We start from the raw sequence: 21,032 nt of genomic DNA on the forward strand, positions 1-21,032 counted from the left end.
AAGACGTACTACGAGCCAGTAGGAGAGCAGTACTAAGATGAAGCTGAAGGCGTAAATATGGGTTGGGAACATTCTGGGCCTAGTGACCAACTTTCAGATTTTAGACTTTATCCTGACACTAATGGGGAGCCTTTGAAAGATTTAAAGAAGGCAGTAACAAGATCAGTTTGAGTTAAAAAAAAAATCACTCTGACAACAGAGTGGAGAACGGATTGTACAGGTTCAAGACAAGCTCTCTACCTTTTCTCTACTCCATTGTCTCATTTTTCCCTTTTGCTTTGAAAGTGAGAAAATTAATCAAGATGTCCCAGAACCTAACCTGGAAGACAAGATAGTTAGATCTATGTTATTTCATCTTGGAGAATAATATTGTAAATAAAAAATATTCAGTCACCATTTTCCCTAAACTGGAAAAACTACTTACCATGGTTGGTGGTATATTAATACCAGGTCATTAGTTTGCCAATTAATATTTTAAGACCATGAAGTTATGGCAATTTTTAAAAGTTTTGGTAGGAGATTATTATCCCTTTATCTACAATGTTAAAAAATTAAATATCATGTGTTAGTATGCTATCTTATATGAGAAAGCTTAAAATTCATATTTGATTAAGTGAAGTTTTTCCTTATTTGGGGTACAAATAGTCTAGTTCTGGTGTTATGTATTATTCTTTATATAAATAATGTAGTATTATAAAATCAAAATTACACACTGATGCTGTTTTCCTTTTTTATATACCTCTTCTTTTCTTTTCTTTTTTTTTTTTAAGATTTTATTTATTTATTTGAGAAAGAGAGCATGAGCAAGAGAGCACAAGCAAGGGGAGCAGCAGAGGGAGAGGGAGAAGCAGCCTCCCCACTGAGTAGGGAGTCTGATGTGGGGCTCGATCCCAGGACCCTGGGATCATGACCTGAGCCAAAGGCAGCTGCTTAATGGACCGTGCCACCCAGGCACCCCAATACCTCTTATTTTTTTTACTATGAAAGTTATGAGTTGTGCTATGTCAGCATATTGTATACCTATGAAAATAATGAATGATCCCTGAAGGACATTATTTTTAATGGGTCAAGAAATGAATTTGGTTTCTATCTTAGATCATGTGAGTACAGAAATGAGTTGTTTGGAAAATACTCCCAGGTTTTAACATGCAAAAATAATGCCTTGACTGACTGCAGATATTAAGATTCATTCAACTATTAATGCCCTGTTCAGTAAAATAATGTTGGAAAGAATGACATTTATCTTGAATAATTTTTGGCAGTTTGGTGTAGTTTTTACTTTGTGTTTACTAAGGAGAGAAAACCAAAATGAGAGCAAGGAGAACCAATTATAAAGAGTGGTTTAGTTTGTTGAGGATGCTTGAAATGGCTAGTTTGTTACAAGCAGGGCCAGGCTGAGAGCTGAAAAAATTAAAGTTTGGGAGGTGCTTGGTATGTTTTTGGTATATGGAAAAACTAAGTGCTTTTTCAAGAAAGAAGCCAAAGAATGGTGTTTCTGGTTTTAACATTATTCCTATGAGTTTGCTAGTCCTCCTAAGAGCTATAAAGTAGACAATAAATCAAGCATATTTTAATTTGTCATGAGATAGCAGATAGAAACAAAATTTTTCCAACTGGTCCTCTGCCAAAGTATTTCTACTAGTCCTATTCACTTCCAAAATTTACACTTACTATTAAAAATTAAGAAAAAATTGAACTATCAAATAAATTCAAGTCTGGAACACATTTACTGAATGCCACCAGAGCCAGGCACTGTTATCAACTTCTGGGGTTGCAGGAAGAGTAAGTGGTAATCTGGTCTTCAAAGAGGCAAGTGACTCTAGGAAAGGCTGGGTTACCTTATATGTCAGAGGCCAGAGCAGAAAAGCCTTCTCCAGGTCAGTAAAAACATATGATATATTATGTAATACCAAATATTAAGGCACATCCTACTTCGCTGCTCTCCTTCCAATTCCAATGCCTTATATTAGTGGAACTATCTTTTGAAAGTCTCTATTTGAACATCAGATGCAGGAAATCTTATATCCTTATGTGACACTATAATATTTGAGTTAATTTTGAAAATATACTATGTATGATACTTGCTTCAAAGTGTGTTTAAAAATATAGCCATTAGTGTTTGATTTTGTTTCTCAAAGTCAAAATTTGAGAAGACAATTGAATTTTATGCTACAGAAAATTGAAAGACTCATCTCAATATCAATATTAGGTGCTATATAAAATGCTTTTTTTTAAAGAAAAAATTTTTTTGGTAGTATGACCAGGCGAGAATTTTTCTCAGTAGATAACAATGATATAGGAATCCATATTTCCCAAGTGAAATGTTCCTACTTGGAAAGCTACTGAAGAGCTTATTAAAAAAACTCATCCCTCTTTCTTCTTTTTCTTTTGTAAATTTGAATGTAAATAATGACTCCAATCCATAGTTTTACAAGTGTGTATATTGTTTTGACATTGTTACTTGATCACTCCAATTGTTCCAATTGCTTCAAGTCTGTTGCTTTAATTTTTTTTAAAAAATGTGTAACATTACTTACTATTTGTCTTAAAGCATATGCTAGGAACAATAATAAGAGACCTCCATGGACTGCAGATGAAAGAATTGGATTAACATTGAAGTGCCAAAAAGAAAAAAAAGTAGCTCTCCGTTTTCACAGTTTATGATATGAAAGTTTAACATCACAATCTTCAACTGAAAATTAAAAAACACTTCACTGATAGAATAATCCCAATATGAGAAAAATCTGAAGCGTTCTACTATGATGTTATATTGCTTTAAAAATAAAGACATGATCAGTTAAGAAAACACCATGGCTAATGTTTGCAGTATTCAGATATTTATTAGTGTCATCAAATGAAATGCCTGTTCACTTAGTTCTAAAGGAACAACACATGAACAGTTTTACTAAACATTTCCTATAATAAGAAAGCTTAGTTGGTCATGTTTCTCCTTTAAAAAAAAAAACCCCACAAAACTTTGATACCACAAAAGTTTTAAAAAGCTCACTCTCCTGCCTGACTAGGGTCTCTCTGAATGGCAAATCATAGTTATGTAGAAAATATTACAAAAGTATTAATTCAGATGACCTTAGGGAAGCATTTCCAAGTTTAGAGCCCTGCCTAATGGCCAACAGTCCTTGTTAGTTTTAATACGTTCACGTGTGAATTAATACATTTTGGTATATCACTTGTATAGCTATAAATCAGATGTACGCCCAGCTGTGGGGTCCTAGAATCTAGATCTTTAAGAAAACAGACAGTGGAGGTGTTGCTGCCAGCGAAAGTGTGGGTTTCCTCTGAGTTGGTAGGCCGCTTTTCTGTGAAGCTAGATGTTAACATGCTTTCATTTGTCTCTACTCTAATGGCTGAATTAAAATACCCCTCTATCTCCCAACTCATTATAATGTGGAAATTGTACACTGTCTACACACCATGAGCTGTGAAACAGCAGCTCAAACACATGACCAAGTTAGTATGTTTTAAACGTTGGAGCAAATGGGGTGGTTGCTTTTGAATTCATTTGCACGCATTTTTACTACTTGAGACACGCTCTTTAAAAAGCCGTATTTCAACTTTGTCATATGTTCACATTGAACTGAGCTGGATTTTCACTGCACTGCTGCATCTGGCTTTTTAATTTGCCTTGAACAGGAGTATTCTTTAATATGGACACTTCCGGCAGGCGCTATCAGGTAAAGTCAAGTCATTGGCTTGGCCTCTTTCTTCTCAATGTCTCCAAGGAAAATGGGGTCCTTTTCCACTACCCCTGGTACCTACAGGTTGGGATTTCAGATAAAGATAGGAAGTGCAGAACCCCCACGGGGGGGGGGGGGGTCACTTTCTTCAGGGCAGCTACTCATTTACAATCAGCTCTGCACTTAAAACCCTTTAAAGTTACAAACAAACTTTGGGAAAGTTCCATCGCCATAAACAAAAACACAGTTGCTTAAATTATTATTATGCAACACTGTGTCACTACTCACACGTGGACATTGCAATTATCTTCCCAATTTGGCAAATTCCACTACAGCTTTGTAGGCAGCTTCAGAAGAAGTAAAAATCCAGGATAAATGTGTCCAGTGCCACCTTTACACATGGAAAAGGTTTCCCACCCCTTCCACAAACACTCCGATTTTATCCTGCAAACCAAGTGAGACACCAAACTGTCTCCTAAGTCTTTGGAATCCCCTATTTTCAATATAAATTATCAGTCTGGTATGATCCATACATTCGGAGGCTATAGAGAAGAGCAATACAATAATAAATACGAGTAAGTGAAATTCTGGGTCTGCTTTTGTAAAACTCGCAGGCATCAGTACACATCTGGTAATCAATTTGGTAATTAGCTGTATACCTCAAAAAAAAAAAAAAACAAAAAAAACGTGTCTGTAACCACTGGGTTGTGTCTGCCGCAGGTGATCTCTACAGATCTGATAACGAGATTGTTCCCACTCCAACCCCAAGCTGCTGTTCAGCCGCTGCATCGCTTGGTGTCTAAGCAGAAGACAAATCAAACATCTTCTGGATACATTTTTTTTTTAATTTGAATCCAGATAAAAAGGATCAGGTTGTAAAAAGAAAAAAAAAAAAAAGGTAACTAGTTGTCCAAGAAAACAGCGAGAGTGAGGACAAATGACCCGCACAAGAGCCTGTGACCATTTTTCTCCCTTGCTGTCGCAGAGCTGACAGGAGGAGGATGGGGGCGAGGGAGGGAGGGATAGAGGGGGAAAAGACAATTTAAAGCATCATCTCCCTAACTGCAAACGTCTGGCCTCCCCAGGGCTGAGGAAGCCGTGGTAGCCATTTTCATTTTTTTTTTTTTTAAGAGCGTAAAAGGAAAATAGAATAGGTATAGCTCCCTTCCTGCCCCAACAGCTCGGCTCCTCCCTCCAAAGAAAAAAAGTATTTAAAAAAACTCAGGTACAAAACCCAATCCACATGCATCCAGTGAGGCTTCTGCAGTCAACTCGATTCGATTTGGCGAGTTGCACTGAAGGAGACGTGATCTTGAAAAATCAATCCGTGCTCGCGCCCCCGCGCCGCCGCCGCAGCCGCCGCAGTGGCCACAAAATTAGCGGCTCCGAGGACATTTTTGCCGCAGTGCACGTCCGCCGTAACCACCGAGCACTCGGGTGAATAATGGAAGTACAGTGTGGAGACAATCAAGTTGATTTATCACGCAAAATAATTCACTGCTCCAGTCCCGCTCTTGGTCCTGTCACTTTAAATCACAAACGCGCGTATACACAGATCCATAGGCCCCACACATGCATGGTACACGTGTGTGCGCGCGTGTGTGAGCGCGCGCGCGCGGAGCCAAGTGGAATGATTCCAGATTGCTTCACATATACGAGCGGTGGGGCGGGGGGAAGAGCAAAAGGGCCCGTCACCCCAACCCCCTACCCCCACCTTTTGCAGCGTGGACAAGTGGCTTGTAATGCAGCTTGGAGCAAAATAAAGTCTGAACAAAACTAGACTGTGAGACTAGCACGTCCCAGAGTGAAAGTGAGTGACGTTAACGCAGACTCTGTAAAGACTCGGAGCACTTGCAAGCAAAACTAAAATTCCCTTTTTTATAAAAGAAAGAAAAGAAAATCATTAACTGGGTTCAGATCTAAAATGCTGCTTTTAAAATGCACGCACATGTTGAAGATTCAGCGACTGTAATTTCTTGGGTAAACATCTGGTGAAGACATTCCAGGAACACATCTGAAAGGAAGAAAGGCGTAAGACAGCCCCTTCTTTATATATCTTGGGTCAAAAAAGGGTTGTTAAAACTTTTTTTTTTTTAAACAAAGCGTGCTCTTGATCAAATACCTTAATGAGCTCTAGGGGTCAGTTTGGTTTGGGAGAAGAGGAGAGCTGGGAGCTAGGAGTCCTGGGTCCCAGACAGAATAGTGTGTGAGGTTGGACAAGTCTCTTTTCCTATGGCCTCCTTTTCTCTCCTGTAAAATCGCCCAGGCGGTAAATCATATGCTTTCTAAGTTTCGTGTTTTGTGTTTTCTGCCCCCCCCCACTCCAGGATTCTATCTAGGAAGGAATGGTGATGGGGTGGGGGACTACTAATGTACAGAGAAAAAGAGGTCACATTCTTCAGGTGGCATCTGTTAAAATTGGTGGTGGTGAAAGTGATGAGTCTAGTATGCCTGAGTCCTTAACAATAAAGATTGTGTCTATATTAAGCGCTGCTATTGTCCCAGCTCTGAAGTATATATAGCATATAATGAATGCTCTTTGAGAATGACAATGTAATCCTGTAATTATATTTTTGGGGGGGGGGAGGAAAGGATCAGCCAAAAGGATTTTAAGATTGGAACAATTTTCAATATTCTTGTTTATTTGTAGTCTGTGTATGAAATGTATTAAATCACTTGGATAATTCAGAGAACATGACTTTTCAGGGGGTAAGAGTTCTTCTGTGCCAGATTGGCTGTCTAGATTGACTGAATTAATAGGATTAATTACTCCCTATCTACTTTTTCAGAAAACAATTCCAAGCAGGGACAGGCAGGGGCCACTGTTTGACACCCCCACATCTGTGTAGTGAGTGGTCAAAAGTGTGGGTGCTAGAGCCAAACCACTAGCTCGTTTTGACATGCACTAGCTGAATAATCATAGACAAATTATTTGCTTTAGTTGTGCCTCAGTTTCCCACATTTATAAAATGGGGATTATACCGGCAACTAATTCATAGGGCTGTTGCCAGGATTAAATGAGTTATCATATTAAAGTGCTTGGAACAGAGCATGGCACATGTAACAAACAGCTCAATAAATGTTAGAGGTTATTATTACTCCAATGTAAACACAGGGAAAGCAAGGTCAGATATAATAGAGGAATCTTTGAGCTGCTCCTGGATTTCAGCTAAGGCCTCTAAGCACTTTATTTTATCTGGCTTTTATGTCAGCTTAAAGCAAGGAGATCAGCAGTCTTTATTATTATTAAGAATAGGCCAGAACATTCCCTACCAAAACTCCATTCCCATACATACAGTAGTTGTGAAACCGGAGAATTCTCCACTTGACCAGATCAGTGCAAATATGTAATATTGGCTCTGTATGTTGAGTACATACTTACTGATGTGTGTTTTGACTATCCTGGTGGGAGAAAGCCAAGTTTGTTTTGTTTTTGTTTTGTTTTGTTTTTTTCCCTTCCCCTTTGGAGAGAAGTTTCCAAGGCATCAGTTCCTGACTGTTTTTGTTGTGATACTCGTTCGTACACAACTTGTTACCTTAGGCCTAGCCTCTGTCACTGAGTTATGAAATCCAAACAACCCCAAATCTCTGGCGTGCTCCCTTTGTGTCATTATTAGTTTAAAGGGGAAAAGCGACATCCTGAATTTCTCTCCTCTCTTAATGACCCCCAGAGTGCAGACTTGAACGAGGCTTTAGGAAGGGTCATAGGCATGGAATGCTTAAGGGAGCAATTCTACTCAGTGTTTGCAATTTTGGATTGGAGGCGAGCTGCAGTTAAGCTTTATAGAGGAAGTGGAGGTTAGGTGTTTTTCCAGAACAAGATAGGGGCTGGCAGGCTTAGTTCCCTGCTTGTTGGAAAGTAACGTCCCACTTCTTTCCTCCAGAGGCACCTGAAGCCCAGGTGCACTAACTGTTCTGCCAGGGGCCAGCGAAGAGACCAGGCTGCCGGGCCTGGGACTCCGGGAGTGGCGGCCGATTTACCCAGTTTAGAGGGCTGCAGGCGCCGGGGTTAAGTTCAACTTGGGACAGAACGCGTCTTACTAAGAGCGGCGAGAGAAAAGTTGATTCTTCCAAGCGCTAGCATGAGTGCTCGAGGTACACTTGGTCAATTTGATTAATACAATATCCTAAATAAATACATTAATAAAAGAGGGTGCGCTGCCTTCTACTCCACCTGCTTGCCTTCTTCCTTCTCTTTGTGGGGGCGGCATAAGACTTTGGCAGGTGAAGACTCCCACCCCCCCTCCGTCGGTATCACAAGCGCACATCCCTTCTTCTACAGAGTCTCTGTAAGATGCCTATACTTTCAAAAATTTTGGGAGCCAAAGGTAAGAAATCTGGCGGATTTCTCTCCTCCCCACCCGCAGCAACTTAGCATCCAGAAGCCCTGGGCGCCTGGCCTCGCAGAGCTTTCCGAGACCTCCGGCGTCCAGGGGACGACTTGACTGATCACAGTCAGTCCCTAGTGCCCTGCGGACTTTGCCAGTTTTAGAGGTGCTGGGGAAATTGAGAGTAAATAAATTAAAATGTACCCTCCATCACCACCAACCAGGACGACGGGGATCCCCCACCCCAGGCCTGGAGAGGGGATTGGGGCGAGGGCAGGTGGAGGGACCAAGCGGGAGGCGAGCAACTGCCCGGCAAGGTCATGACCGGGAGGCAGCCCGAGGAGGCCGCGGTGCGCAGCGGCCGGGCGCCGCCCTCTGGCCCGGGAGTTGACCCCGCGGCGCACCCCATCTCCGCAGCCCGCCTGGCGCATCCCTAGGGGAAGGAGGGGGCGACGCGGCAGAAGCGACCCTTACTTTCGTGGTGCAAGCTGAAACCCGCGGGGCTCCCGGGCGAGTTGTCCTGGAAGATCAGATGCCCAGCGCCACTGAACTTTAGAAGGGGCTCTCTGCACTGGTCCCCTTCCCTTGAGGCGACCTGTGAGAAACTTTTGTCCCCTCCCCTCAGTGTCTTCTTGCTCTGGGAACTTGGCCCTGACGGCCTAGTTCTCCACATTCATTCGTGGTTCCACGAACTCAGCACCCCCTTTTCTCAAAGGGACGTCTAGGGTGTCTTGTAATGAAGGGAACAAGTTCAATTTTGTTTTTGTTTTTGTTTTTGTTTTCCTTTCAGGGGGAGTATTGTGTGATTTTAAAATCTCCTAGGAGTTAAAAAACTAAGCCAGATCAAACAACAAAACCAAAAACAAAAACTGCTGCTTTCGCGTGAGTGTAAAGTGGAGTCAATCCAAACCTTCCTTGGGCTGGTCTGAGCCCTTGGTCAGATAGTCCAGTTCCTGAATCTTGCAGGAAAACAGAGCCCCTTTCACACACTTCTGGAGGGGACTTAATAAGACTGCAATATATTACCACGTTTAAAAGGTTTTGCAGAGGCAAGGTTTCCTAAAAGCGACTTGCCAGCGATGCATGGAAAAGCAAATCCGCTTACAGAGAGGAGCCGCCGAAGAGGAAGGGGGGAAAGGCAGGACCCAGCCCCAATTAAAAACCGCAGTTTCCAACTTTTGAACCACAGCCCCGATCACTGTGGGGCTGCAGGGCTGGTGGAATGTAGTGACTGCCTCTGGAACGGACAGGTTGTAGACCTCCAAGGCTCTTTTCACTGCTTTCTGGAAGTCCCCAGACTTTCTTTTCCGGTAGCCTTTCCCCTCAACAGCCAAAGTTAGCTCTCCCCTTTTGTGTTTTGTGGGTGAGCGTCTGGACCCTGTTTTGTGCGTGTGGGAAAAGCCTCGCTCCTCACACACTTGACGTGCATCCGTTCTCATTCTTTAGCTGGCAGCCTGGGGACGCAGGGTGGGAATGTGGGCGCAAGTACAGGTGAAGTTGTGTGTTTGTGCCAGTTTTTTTGTCTGAACCCTCACCCCACTGCTAAGGAATGAGCCTAACACAGCTCTCATCTCAGAAACTTTTGTTGGAGGGTCTAAGAGAAGTCCCCACCTTTATTATTCTGAGCTGAAGTTTTTTTTGTGTTTTGTAGAATGAACTCAAGAGAAGAATTGCGGTGTGTTAGTTTTGTGATTTCTCGGAGCTTATAAAAGTCTTGGACCCCATAACTCTGGGGGGAAAAATCACGGAGTCCTTTGCTGGGAAAGTATAGCCTTCCAGCTTCATGAGGGTAAGGATAAGGACTGCTTTCCATAAACTTTAAAACATCTAAAAACAGTGCATCAAGACTCAACTACTGCGCCTTTGGGAACACACATTCATCCCCCCAGTATTTCTGGTCCTCTTGGGGGTCACCAGGCTATTTTGTAGCACCTTTTCAAACTATCTCTTTGGATGGCCATTCTAACTTTTGCAAAGTTTCTTGCTGTTTACCATGATAAAGTTGCACTTGCCGTGTGCAACACAAGCTTGCCTTTGAGCCCTTGACATGCTTTCAACCCTGTATTGGGAGTGTTTTAAAGGCTACATTTTAGCCTTAAGGGATAAAAATGTTGCTTTCATCCTGTATACCGGAGAGTGCTGGGGGCGAAGTGGCCAAGTTTGTAGGAAACCAGATCTCTTAGCTTTGCTAACACCAGGAGGAGAGTTTCAACATGCCAGTCCTTGCCTGCTAACATGCCAGGGCAGGGTACTCAAGACATACTGCAGAAGGGTCTTCTGTTTCCCTCGACTAGCAGGTCCCACTTCCAGGGCTGGGGATGCTGGGCATTGGGGATGTTGCGCACACCTGCAGATTTTAAAGCAGCTTACTGAGAACGGGAGGACCCCTTTTCCTGTTAGGGCTACCAAATGAAGCAAAGTGCTAGACCTTCACAAAAGGGAAAACATTTTTGTTTAAGTCTGTCCTTTCTTAGGAAGCGCTTAGGGACCAGGCCCACCAATATTCCCGATAAAGTTAACACTACCAGAAATGTGCGGTGCATTTAGGACTCCGACTGGGGACTCATTGAACACCAGACTGGTACAGTTAATCTCACCTCTCTCTTTTTGTTTCCATTGTTCTGTTTTTCCTTCGGTCTCTTACCTTCTCAGTGTTCTCTACCTCCTGAAGTGAGTTAATAAAAACATCATCCTATTTTTTTTTTAAATAAAGTAGACACTAAATTTGAGAGTTAATGTTGCAACCAAACTCTTTGGGACTCTACCCTTCTGTTAGCTACATCTCTGCTTCCTGTAACAACAGCCACTATTGTTCTTAAAATTCACCAAACTAATTCTTTCAAGTTCTTTGAGAAAGTGTAATAAACGCTAATTGGAAAAAACACCACCACTACCCAATTCTCCTGTATTTTATTTTCTCAGATCAAGGAAGAGGACTCCAAGCAAAATACTACACTTGATGAAGATTATATTTTGGCTACTCTATTTCAGTAGCTATTCCTCTAACTTAACTAAATCGTGCAGCTTCGTGCGATTGCACCTTCTACCTCTCCCCTGCGTCCTCACTAACCCCCTCGGCAGTTCTCTCCAAATGAGTCTGCAGGTAGTGGAAACCCTCCTAGCGGGACTCAGGCCCTAAAGCGATCAGTTTCAAAAGTTCTGAGAAAATGTCTTCTTCAGAAACCACAAATGGAGCAAATCATTTACCTAATTCATTCAAGAGCCTCTATAGGAAGGGCTTCGGAGGATGATGATCCCCATAATGCGGTACTAATGAAAATCCCCTTAGTCCGTCTCTCTTGGCCCCGCGAGGGACGGCGTCCGCTCCCTGTCTGCGGTAGAGAGGCCCTGGCCAGCAGCGCTCCGGCGGCCCCTCCTCATCTGTCCCCAGATGGCACAACCAGGGCGCAAAGCGACAGCAGCGACTCCCGACTCCGCTGGGGCCACTGTCCGACCCGCCGCTGTCACACGACCCTTGCCACCCCCTCCCCGCCCCGCAGCGCGGGCCACTCCTCCTGCTCTCCCTTCCTTCTCACCCTCCCCAGTGATTTTTATTGGGGGGGGGGTGTAAAATGGGAACGTTCCCTCCCTCGCGTTGCCCACTTGCTCAGCCTTCTCCCACCCGGCTGGATTGGAATTAAAATCCGGGAATTCAATTTTGCTGCGAAATCTCGGTTTCCTAGGGAGGGGTTGGAGGGAAGGAAGACCCTGCGGAGTATGCGGGCCAAAGAAGCCCCCCCACCCCGCCGCCCCGCCTTCCCGTAGGGAAGATGAAAGCGAAGGATCCCGGGAGGGGCCCCCGGGCCCCCCCCCCCCCAGGGGGCGAGAGCTTTGGGGAGGAGGAGGCCGAGGCCAGGCGGCGAGCGTGGGGCGGGGGCTTTACGGCTCGCGGGTAACCGGACCCCCCTTCCCAGGCAGGGGCGCTCTTGGCCCTGCAGGTGCACCCCCGCCCCCTTTTAGGCCCCTCCGTGGTAACAGCCTTCCGGCCCAAGTTCTGTTCTTTGAGGCTTTGAACGAGGCCTTTCAGAAGTTTTTAAAGCTGCCCCGCCCCGCCCAGCACTCACGGGGTCACACTCTCCCCCATCCCTCCACCCCCGCTCCAGCTGCCGGCCTAAGGGGGTGCGGGAAGGGAGCGGAGGGGGCAGGCCCAAAGCCCCCGGAATCCAAGCACCAACCAGGGGCCGCTGGCTCGGCCTAGAGCGCTTGGAGATCCGGCGCCTGAGCCCTACCTCGGAGGACGCGCAGGCTAACTGCTCGCCCGGCGCGCCAGCCCCGAGTGGGGGAGGGCGGAGAGGTGGGGAGGAGGGACCGGGCAGGGGGGCACGGCCACATTGCCAAGGTTCCTTTGCAGAGCTCTAGCCAAGGGACTATTTTAATTGGCCTTTAGGGGAGGCAGCTGGTGACCCGTGTCCTCGTTCTCCAAGTTCCCCTGAGCGAATCAGGGCGCCACCTACAGGCGAGCTCCAGGTAGCAGAAGGGAGAAGGGAGCCGCCTGCCAAGTGCTGGGGCCCCTCCACGCAGGGCCTGTTTAATCCAGAGCCATCTCTCAGCTCCGGAGTCAGAGTTATGGGTCAGTTGGCAACAGCAAGCGTCCGGAGGGCACTGAGAATGAACTTTTGGGGAGTAAGGATTTGGGGTAGTAAATACAGGATTTACTCCAGTACCAAAGAAGTATCTCCTCCAAGCTAATCTCACGGAGTGCAGCATGTTTCTTTGAAGAATAGCTGTGTGGCCTTGGACAAGCTACTTAATCTTTCTGAGTCTCAGTGTCCTCATCCTTTAAACGGGAAATAGTGGTACAGGTACCCCCCCCCCCCCCCGCTCTTCGGAAGTTTGAGTCAGCCACTTCACTTTTATGAAAGACCTAGCTTGGTACCTGTTTTCGAAAACAGAAAGAAATGGAAGAGGACTCTTGCTTTTAGGAAAAGAAAAATAGCCATCATTGTTTGTGTTTCCCCTGGTCATTATAGAGATGGAGCCCCCCCCCCCCCCCAGCAGCCAGAGTAGCCTGGCCAAGCTCCTGTCCCTAGAATTTGAACCGTCTGTGAGCATATGTGCTTTATTTTTATTTGGTACATCCCATAGCAAGATGTGTGGTAAGGTATCAGAAAAGTCTAGGAGAGCTTGTTTTCAGGTTTGGGAGTGCTAAAATTTTCCCCAAGAACATAATGATAATTGACTCTTTGCTTGACACCATTTTGGCTTACAAAAGTTTTCATAGACATGCTCTACTTTCAGAAGGGGGTGGGGGATGTATCTTTCTGATGGGGTCCTTGTGAGAATTTAATGAGATAACGTAGTTGAGATACTATAGGTACCTTATAGGGAGCTTTCATCTATTTCTAATATAAAAATGGTTTTTTATCCTAAGAAATCTAACTTACAAGACTTTGGCTAGCTGCTTTCTGTTCCTCAAAGATTAGGGCCTTAGAAGAAGATAAAGAGAGCCAAAGAAGCTTGAGTGTCTGATTAGGATAGAAGGATGGGTTAGTGAAGGTTTTACTAACTACTCTCTAGCTAATCCCCTTCTCACAGACAAATAATAACCTATTTGTGGATCACTTACTGTTACCATTTGCTAGTACCTCATTTAATTAAAAATTTTTTACCGCCTTATATATTACACATTATCCCCATTTTGTTTTATTTATTTATTTTTGAGAGAGAGAGAGAGAAAGCACGAAGGTGGGGGTGGAGGGGAGGGGCAGAAGGAGAAGCAGACTACCTGCTGAGCAGGGAGCCTGATGCCTGACTGGATCCCAGGACTCTGGGATCATGACCTGAGCTGAAGGCAGAGGCTTAACGAACTGAGCCACCCAGGAGCCCCATTATCCCCATTTTAAAGATGAGAAAATAAAGACATGAGGATACAAGGCATAGTTGGTTCATTTTATTTTTTTCTACTAAAAAAAATTTCCTATTCCAGGGACACCTGGATGGTTCAGTCAGTAGAGCATGTGACGGGTCATGAGTTCAAACCCCATGTTGGGCATAGAGATCATTTAAAAAAAAAATCCTATTTTGGACATTTCAGAATCTACCTTTAATGTCAATTTATTCAGTAGCTCCTATGTGCCTGGTTACTATACTAAATAATTTTACATATGAGATTTCATGTGATTCTTACAACACCTCTATGAAGTAAGACTTCAAGTTCTCTCATCACAGAAGAGGAAACATTGATTCAGGGACTTCAGAGAGAAGGGGTGAAGCCAGGTCATGGAGAGCCCAGCTCTTCTGACTACACTTCTAGATGCCTTCTGTTGTACCATGACTTAGGATGGTCCCAACTAGCTTTAGGGCACTTTAAAAAGTTATTTGGGAAGGTCAGGCAGGAGAAATGAACACCTTGGTGTTTTTGTTGCACTGGAGGTTTGGTAAATGATGGTATTTATAGCCTTAGTAATGGTAGAGTATGACAATGTTTCCTAAGGAAACTTTGATGGTGGGAGAAGAGGGCAGAGATGTGATGGGAGAAGCCAAAGAAGGAGCTGATTTATAGTTTTACAAATATGAATAACATTAAATAAATAAATATGACTGAATCAACCAAATCTCATTATGACAAATACCATTACGCTGAGAAGTTTAGTATAAATGGCTGTTGGCAAATCCTGGCATTTGACCTTGGGAGATAGTGTTTTGTTGATTTGGTTATAAAAATTATTTACAGTAAGTACTTTTGTACATTATATATTTTTGCTGGTTTGTGTCCATGTAATAGCAACATTTTATGATGAAAGGGCTGGACTGTTTAGGGAGGAAAATTATACTCCTTTCAATTGCTTTTGTTTTTCCATGTGTAGCAATTACTCATTAGTCCCCTTTCTTCTTCCCTACCTAAGTACCAAAGCAAACCATCATTCCTCCCCAGAACAACTCCCTTTTATGCCTGAAAATAACTAAACATACAAAAGGCCTGAGAATTAAATGATAAAATGCTTTGGCTTGGGGCATTGGATGTAAATGTGTGCATTCCACTTTCTTCTTTTTCCTTTTGGGCCCAGTCATGATGCCTCTGCTTGCCAATGCATTATCATGACCTCAGACTTTAACTGCGTTTCACCTTCAGCTTCTATACATTGTTTCTAATAATATAATAGATTTTCATTTTGAAACAGATGCCACAGGAGATTCTTAAGCAGGAAAACCCCACTGTGTAACTAACAGCGTAAAGTTACCAAATTTAAGGTCAGATGGCTTTGGATTGTCAGCTTCTGGGGACCAGTTGGTAATTAGATAAGAAGAAAAACCTGTTGAAACCAATACATTTTTGCGGAATGTATTTTACATGCTCCATAGTGTTCTAGGTGCTAACAGAGATATAACAGAGTTTATATTTTAAGCTTTAGGGTAGAAACTTCTCTCTTCCACTCCCTAGAGCCATGCCTTCGTGCTGTTATAATAAAGTGATGGGTTTAAAGTTCAAAGAACATATACACTAGCTCAAATGTTGAGCTGAATTATTTCCTTCTGAAATTACTATCTTCATCCTAGAATTTTTAAAAAGATTTATTTATTTGAGAGAGAAGGAGAGAGAGAGAGAGAGAAAGTGGGCACCAGGGGGAGCCCAGGGGGAAGGAGAGAGGGAAAGGGAGAGAGAGAATCACAAGCAGACTCCCTGCTGGGCACGGAGCCAGCAATGGGGCTCAATCTCACCACCCTGAGCCGAAATCAAGAGTCCACGCTTAACCAACTGAGCCATCCTGGTGCCCCCATCCTAGAATTTTAATGTTACTCATTTCATCATCTGTAGGTATAGTTATAGAAATGAATGAATTGAGAAAAGACTTTAGGAAAGGTGAGAACTATGGCTTATGGCCTCATTTTGCACAATCACACCTACACACATTTATAAGAGACTTCATTGTACTTGAGACATCCATTTTATTCTCTGAGGTGGAGCTGTGCTGCTATGTCACAGAAACAGATATTGGTCAGCCCAAGTGTGTGTATGGGTGTATATCTGGAAATCTTAGCTACTTCTTTTTGGTATCCTTCTCCCAACAGTGAGCAATCCAGCGCTCTTTTTAGTAATAAAAGGGCAGATTCAATCTATCGGCCACTTTGAAACTCATTCGTATTGACTTCCCCTGTCCCAGTCTTAGGACTTGTGAATATGGGTATCTGCCCAAGTCAGTTGCAGGTCAGAGGTGGTTCTATGTAGGCTCAGCTCTGGGAAAGCATATACTTAATAAAACTGAATGGCTTTTTACAACAGACAGGTGTAGGGATTTGTTTGAGAAGCTGACTGCTGCTCCTGATCGTGGGGGATTGAGTTTTCTGCCAAAGCCACTGGTGAGAGTCTAATAAGCCGATGTTACACATTATTGGCATTAGATGGCCCAATCTGATGCGAGAGTTGCTCAGAAAGTCAACAGAAGCCTGGAGTAAAAAGCAATATTTTCAAAGAATTTAGATGCTACAAAAGACAGTAGCACAGCATGGACTCCTGAGTGTCTGGAGGCAACAGGTCTGAATTTCAACAAGAGGAGCACAGCCACGTGTATATTTGAAGAACCTTTGAAGATGCCCTGAAGAAGCCTAGAGGTCATGGGAGCAATTCTGAAATATTTGAAAGAGAAGGGGTTATATTCACACCGAATGTATTTAGGCCAAGGACATTGTCTTATTTGACCCAGTCTTCACAAACCATTGCAACACCATTATCCCATTTCACAGAAGGGAACAGAGACTCATAATTACAAATGGTAAGAAGGACAGATGAGATTTAGACCTAGTACAGTCTGGCTTGAAAGCACATGTTTTCCTACTTTATTCACTCAGTTTCCAGCCCCTCAGCCTTCTCAATGTGGCCTCCATTTACTTGTCCAACTTTCTCTTCCAACAAGAATGATTGGCTCTTTTTCTTGGCACCATCATCTCAAACTTTATTAAGCATCCGTTTCCTGTCCTGAGCCTACACAGAACAACCTCTAATCTACAATTCACTTGCAGGGACACCCAGGTACAGAAATTCTAAGACACCAATAGGCAAGGCGAGTTTTACTTGCTCTTTCTTTCTACACCCAGCCTGGCTACACCATTTGAATATTTAATCAAAAGAATTTACCCCTTTTTTGAAATCTGCTCTCTCTCCTCAGCTTTTACATTCCTATTTTCATTCTCAGTAACTGCTGGTGCCGGGTTCAGTGCTCTGCACATTGTTGTCTCTCTGGAAATATCTGTTGGTTGCTTATAAGGCATCCAACCTGCCCTCACTTCTTTTCTCCCTCCCATCCCCCACAACAAAGGCGGGTGCAGAACTATGACAAAAAGACCAGGTTCTGCCAGATTCTGCTCCCTCAGTCCCCTGGCTGTCACCCTCAGGCCCCAAATATAAAAGGCGAAGGTTACCTCAGCAGTCAGAGTCCCCGAACCAAAGGCTTAAGGAGGCTACCTTCTTGCCTCAGCTCTAACAAACCCACACTTTCCCGTGGTCAGAAGGTTCTTTCCCTCCACAACGGCTGGAGCTGAACCTAGGCTCTCTTACTGGTACACCGACTGGGAAAGAGGAAACACATGCGCGCTGTGGGGGTGTTTGTGTGTGTGTGTGGGGGGGGGGGCAGGAGATGGTAGCAATGGTGGGGGGCAGGATGGGGGGAACAACGTGGGGTAGGGTTGGGGGAGAACATTTCTCAGGGAACTCGAGAGCCACATTACACGCGACTGGCGACTTCCAACTCCCCCAAAGGAAGCAGCGGGCCTAGCTCATTCGTCGGTACGGCATTTCAGGGGCAGCGCGGGCCGTCTCGGCTTGGGTGCCCCCGCGGGGTCCGCGCCGGGCTCGGCAGGGGGCGATTCCCCGCTGAACCAGCCAGCAAAGCCTCGACCGCAGGCGCCGGGCAGGGAGAGGCTGAGAGCCGCCTGCACGCCTCTACCTCTCTTGCAGGCCCTCTACGTGCCGGAGCTCCCCCGCCGCCGGCCGAGGGGCAGGTGCGGGAAAGAGTCGGGCCGCCCGCATCCGCTGCGGTCCCGCTGTGGGGTTTCTCTTTCCTGCCTCCGGACACCCGGGTCCCTCTCGCCCTCCACGCTGGTCCGGCAGCGGGCACCGCCGGGAGGAGCTCAGCACCCCGGCCTGGGCGGCGCGCTCGCCTCGGGTTCTCCGCGCGTCCCGGGACGCTGCCCCGGTGCCCCGGGGAGGGGACTGATTCCTATCCACCCCCAGCTTCGTTCAGCTGCGGGGTCCGCGCGCAGGACGTCCGCAGAATCGCAAGACACTTTTTCGAGTTGGGCTTTCAGCGTGTGAATGGGGTGAAAAGTTTATCCAGCCCCTAAACGCGTCTCTTTTTACCCAGAGGCTGCTAGCGGACACCAGAGGGCGCCGTTTTAATGCGCTTCGGGCGGGGACCGGCGCTCCGGGATAGCGGCGGCAGCAGGCCGCGCCGGGACGCGCCGTTTCCCCGGGGGTAGAGCTGAGATCTCGGGACACGCCGCGGCGCCCACTTTGCCGTCGCGCTCCCCCTGTGTGTGTGTGTGTTGGGGGGTGCTAACCCCGCATGCTTCAGAAGGCCCTGCAGCGAGGCCCCCTTTCCCTCTTCGCCAGAGGCGGGCCACTGCAGCGGTCCACGCCCTGGCTCTTTTCACCGAATGAGGGTTCCCTGTAACCATCCGTGTGAGGAGGAGTGGCCCCCCAACTGAAGCCGTGCCCCCCTCTAACTGCGAAGGAACATGTCTGCAGGCGTTGTTCAATTGCAAACGACTAATTAATTTTCCAGCACTTGTGCAGAATACTTTAAAATGGAAAAATGAAGGTCTTCAATGAAAATGAAGCTTGATAGTGTGCACCTGCCACTAATGTGCGGCGCACGGTAACTTCCCCTCATTAGAGAGATGACTTGGGTTGAGAACAAGTCATATAGTGAAAATCACTTCAACACGTGCCTGTTCATATGCATAAACTCCTGTGTACCAGATGGCAAAATATAATGACATCTTAAACAGCTAATTGCATAAACCTTGTAATGCAGATAATTGCTGTACCAAAGTAGGAGTTAATAATTTCCCACTGTATTGCCTGGCTTCAGAGTAATCCTTAAGGAAAGTTGTGACAATTCTAACACACTAAAGTTCACCAAGCGGTAATTAAAACTAGCACTTAAATCATTTGACTTTCAAACCCTTAATTATGATGCGAAAGAACTGCTTTGTGGAAATCCAGAATTTATGGATAGTTATGTGATAACATTTAATGTCTGTATTTCATCAAGTTTTCTTTTGGGGACCTCATGTGGCATATTATCATAGGGAGTCAATGGGGGATATATTCTATTTTTCAAAATTATTTCAATAACAGGAGCTTTGCGTTTTGGGGCATGGGTAGTTAACCTCCGCTCCCAGCTGGGTGGGTTGATTACTTTTAACTTACATTTATTTATGGAGCCCCTACTATAATAACTAACTCTAAGCCATACCACCTGTCTTGCGTTGTTCTAAGCACTTTACAAAGTATTATCTCATTTAATCCTTAACACAGCCAACTGAAACATGTATTGACGTCTCCATTGTCCAGATGAAAAAATCCAGGCACAGAGATGTTAAGCAATTTGCTCAAAGGTAGCTGGAAGCCACCGATCCAAATTTAAGGCAGTCTGGCTCCAGAGCCCATGCTATTTACCACTATACTGTCCCCTGGGCCAAGCTGGGACCTCAGTAATATAATATTTCTTTTTCTTTTTTTTCCCCTAAAGATTTTATTTATTTATTTATTTGACAGAGAGAGAGAGAGGGAGAGAGAGGACACAAGCGAGGGGAGCAGCAGAGGGAGAGGGAGAGGGAGAAGCAGGGTCCCCACTGAGCAGGGAGCCCTACTACGTGGGGCTCGATCCCAGGACCCTAGCATCATGAACTGAGCCAAAGGCAGATGCTTAACCAACTGAGCCACCCAGGTGCCCCAGTAATACAATATTTCTTGCTAGTTTATTTTCTAATAATATTTAGAAAAGTGCTAAAATAGCATAATTTGAGTTATAGAAGATAGTCAGCTGGTAGATAGCTTTGTTGATTTGAACTTACTGGCTTATGTCATGATACATTTCAGAAACAGATTATCTGCTCTTTTCCATAGGGCAGTTCTTCAACAGTACATAAGCCAAGAAAAGTAACTCATTTTTGAAACTTAGTTTTGATCACATCAACAACCTAATTTAAAAAGCATGTGTAGCTTAGTGTTTCTATTTCTCCATCTTCAAAAAGACTAAGTTTCCACACGTTAATAAGGATGTACAATAATGAACAAAATCCTCTTTACAGAATATACAATGAAACATAATCTTTTTTCTCCATGTTAATATCACAGTTTCCCTTTCCTTAGTTTGGGTAGACACATGTAGCACAGCACGAGATGCCGGCTCTTTGCCTAGTATGGGGGCCATAGCATTTGAGCATCCCATCAGTAGAGATTCCTTTCTGTGAGTTAAAAACTATCTCCTCTGGGCTACTGCTCCTAAGAGCCTTAATTTAGTGGGAAGCATATTGGTCTAGAAATGAGAAGACTGGTATTTTCATTCTAGTTTGGCCATGAAGTTGCAGTATGACCTTGAACAAGTCACTTCAGCTCCCTGAAATTCAGTTCTTTTGTTATAAAAATAAAGGACTTAGCTTGTGTTTACTTACATCCCTCCCAATTTTATCATTTCAGAATGTTGTGCAACTATATCCCACTATTACCTTAATCAGAACAAGATTTTTAGATCGATTTTTTTAGAGTATATTTATTTATTTGAGAGAGAGAGGGAGAGAGAGAGAGAGCATGAGAAGAGGGAGAGGCAGAGGGAGAGGGACAAGTGGTCTCCCTGCTTAGTGGGGAGCTGGACATGGGGCTCAATCCCAGGACCCTGAGATCATGACCTGAGCCGAAGTCAGATGCTTAACCGAACTGAGCCACCCAGGTGCCCTTGATTTTGTTTAATAAAGAAAATGAAAGTCCTGGACTTGGGGGAACGAATGGAAGAATGTCTATGGGTGAAGAAAATAATTTAATGAGCATTTTCCCAGGTGCAGTGCTCAG

General features: G+C 44.6%; 2 long non-coding RNA genes across 3 annotated transcripts; one reads left to right on the top strand and one right to left on the bottom strand.

Moving 5' to 3' along the window:
* Positions 1 to 2,820: 2,820 nt before the first annotated feature.
* Positions 2,821 to 9,766, bottom strand: LOC130543454 (uncharacterized). The gene is made up of 2 exons (XR_008958825.1): positions 8,498 to 9,766; positions 2,821 to 5,709 (listed from the first exon to the last, which is right to left on the bottom strand). It is a non-coding gene; the product is annotated as an uncharacterized LOC130543454 (long non-coding RNA).
* Positions 5,433 to 11,679, top strand: LOC113254602 (uncharacterized). 2 transcript variants are annotated; one of them, XR_008958824.1, is made up of 4 exons: positions 5,433 to 5,726; positions 7,580 to 7,790; positions 9,675 to 9,812; positions 10,946 to 11,679. It is a non-coding gene; the product is annotated as an uncharacterized LOC113254602 (long non-coding RNA). The 2 variants fall into 2 exon arrangements; XR_003315894.4 differs by having other exon boundaries at positions 9,675 to 11,679.
* Positions 11,680 to 21,032: the final 9,353 nt, after the last annotated feature.

Source organism: Ursus arctos, unplaced genomic scaffold (assembly GCF_023065955.2).
Source record: "Ursus arctos isolate Adak ecotype North America unplaced genomic scaffold, UrsArc2.0 scaffold_12, whole genome shotgun sequence".
NCBI lineage: Eukaryota > Metazoa > Chordata > Mammalia > Carnivora > Ursidae > Ursus > Ursus arctos.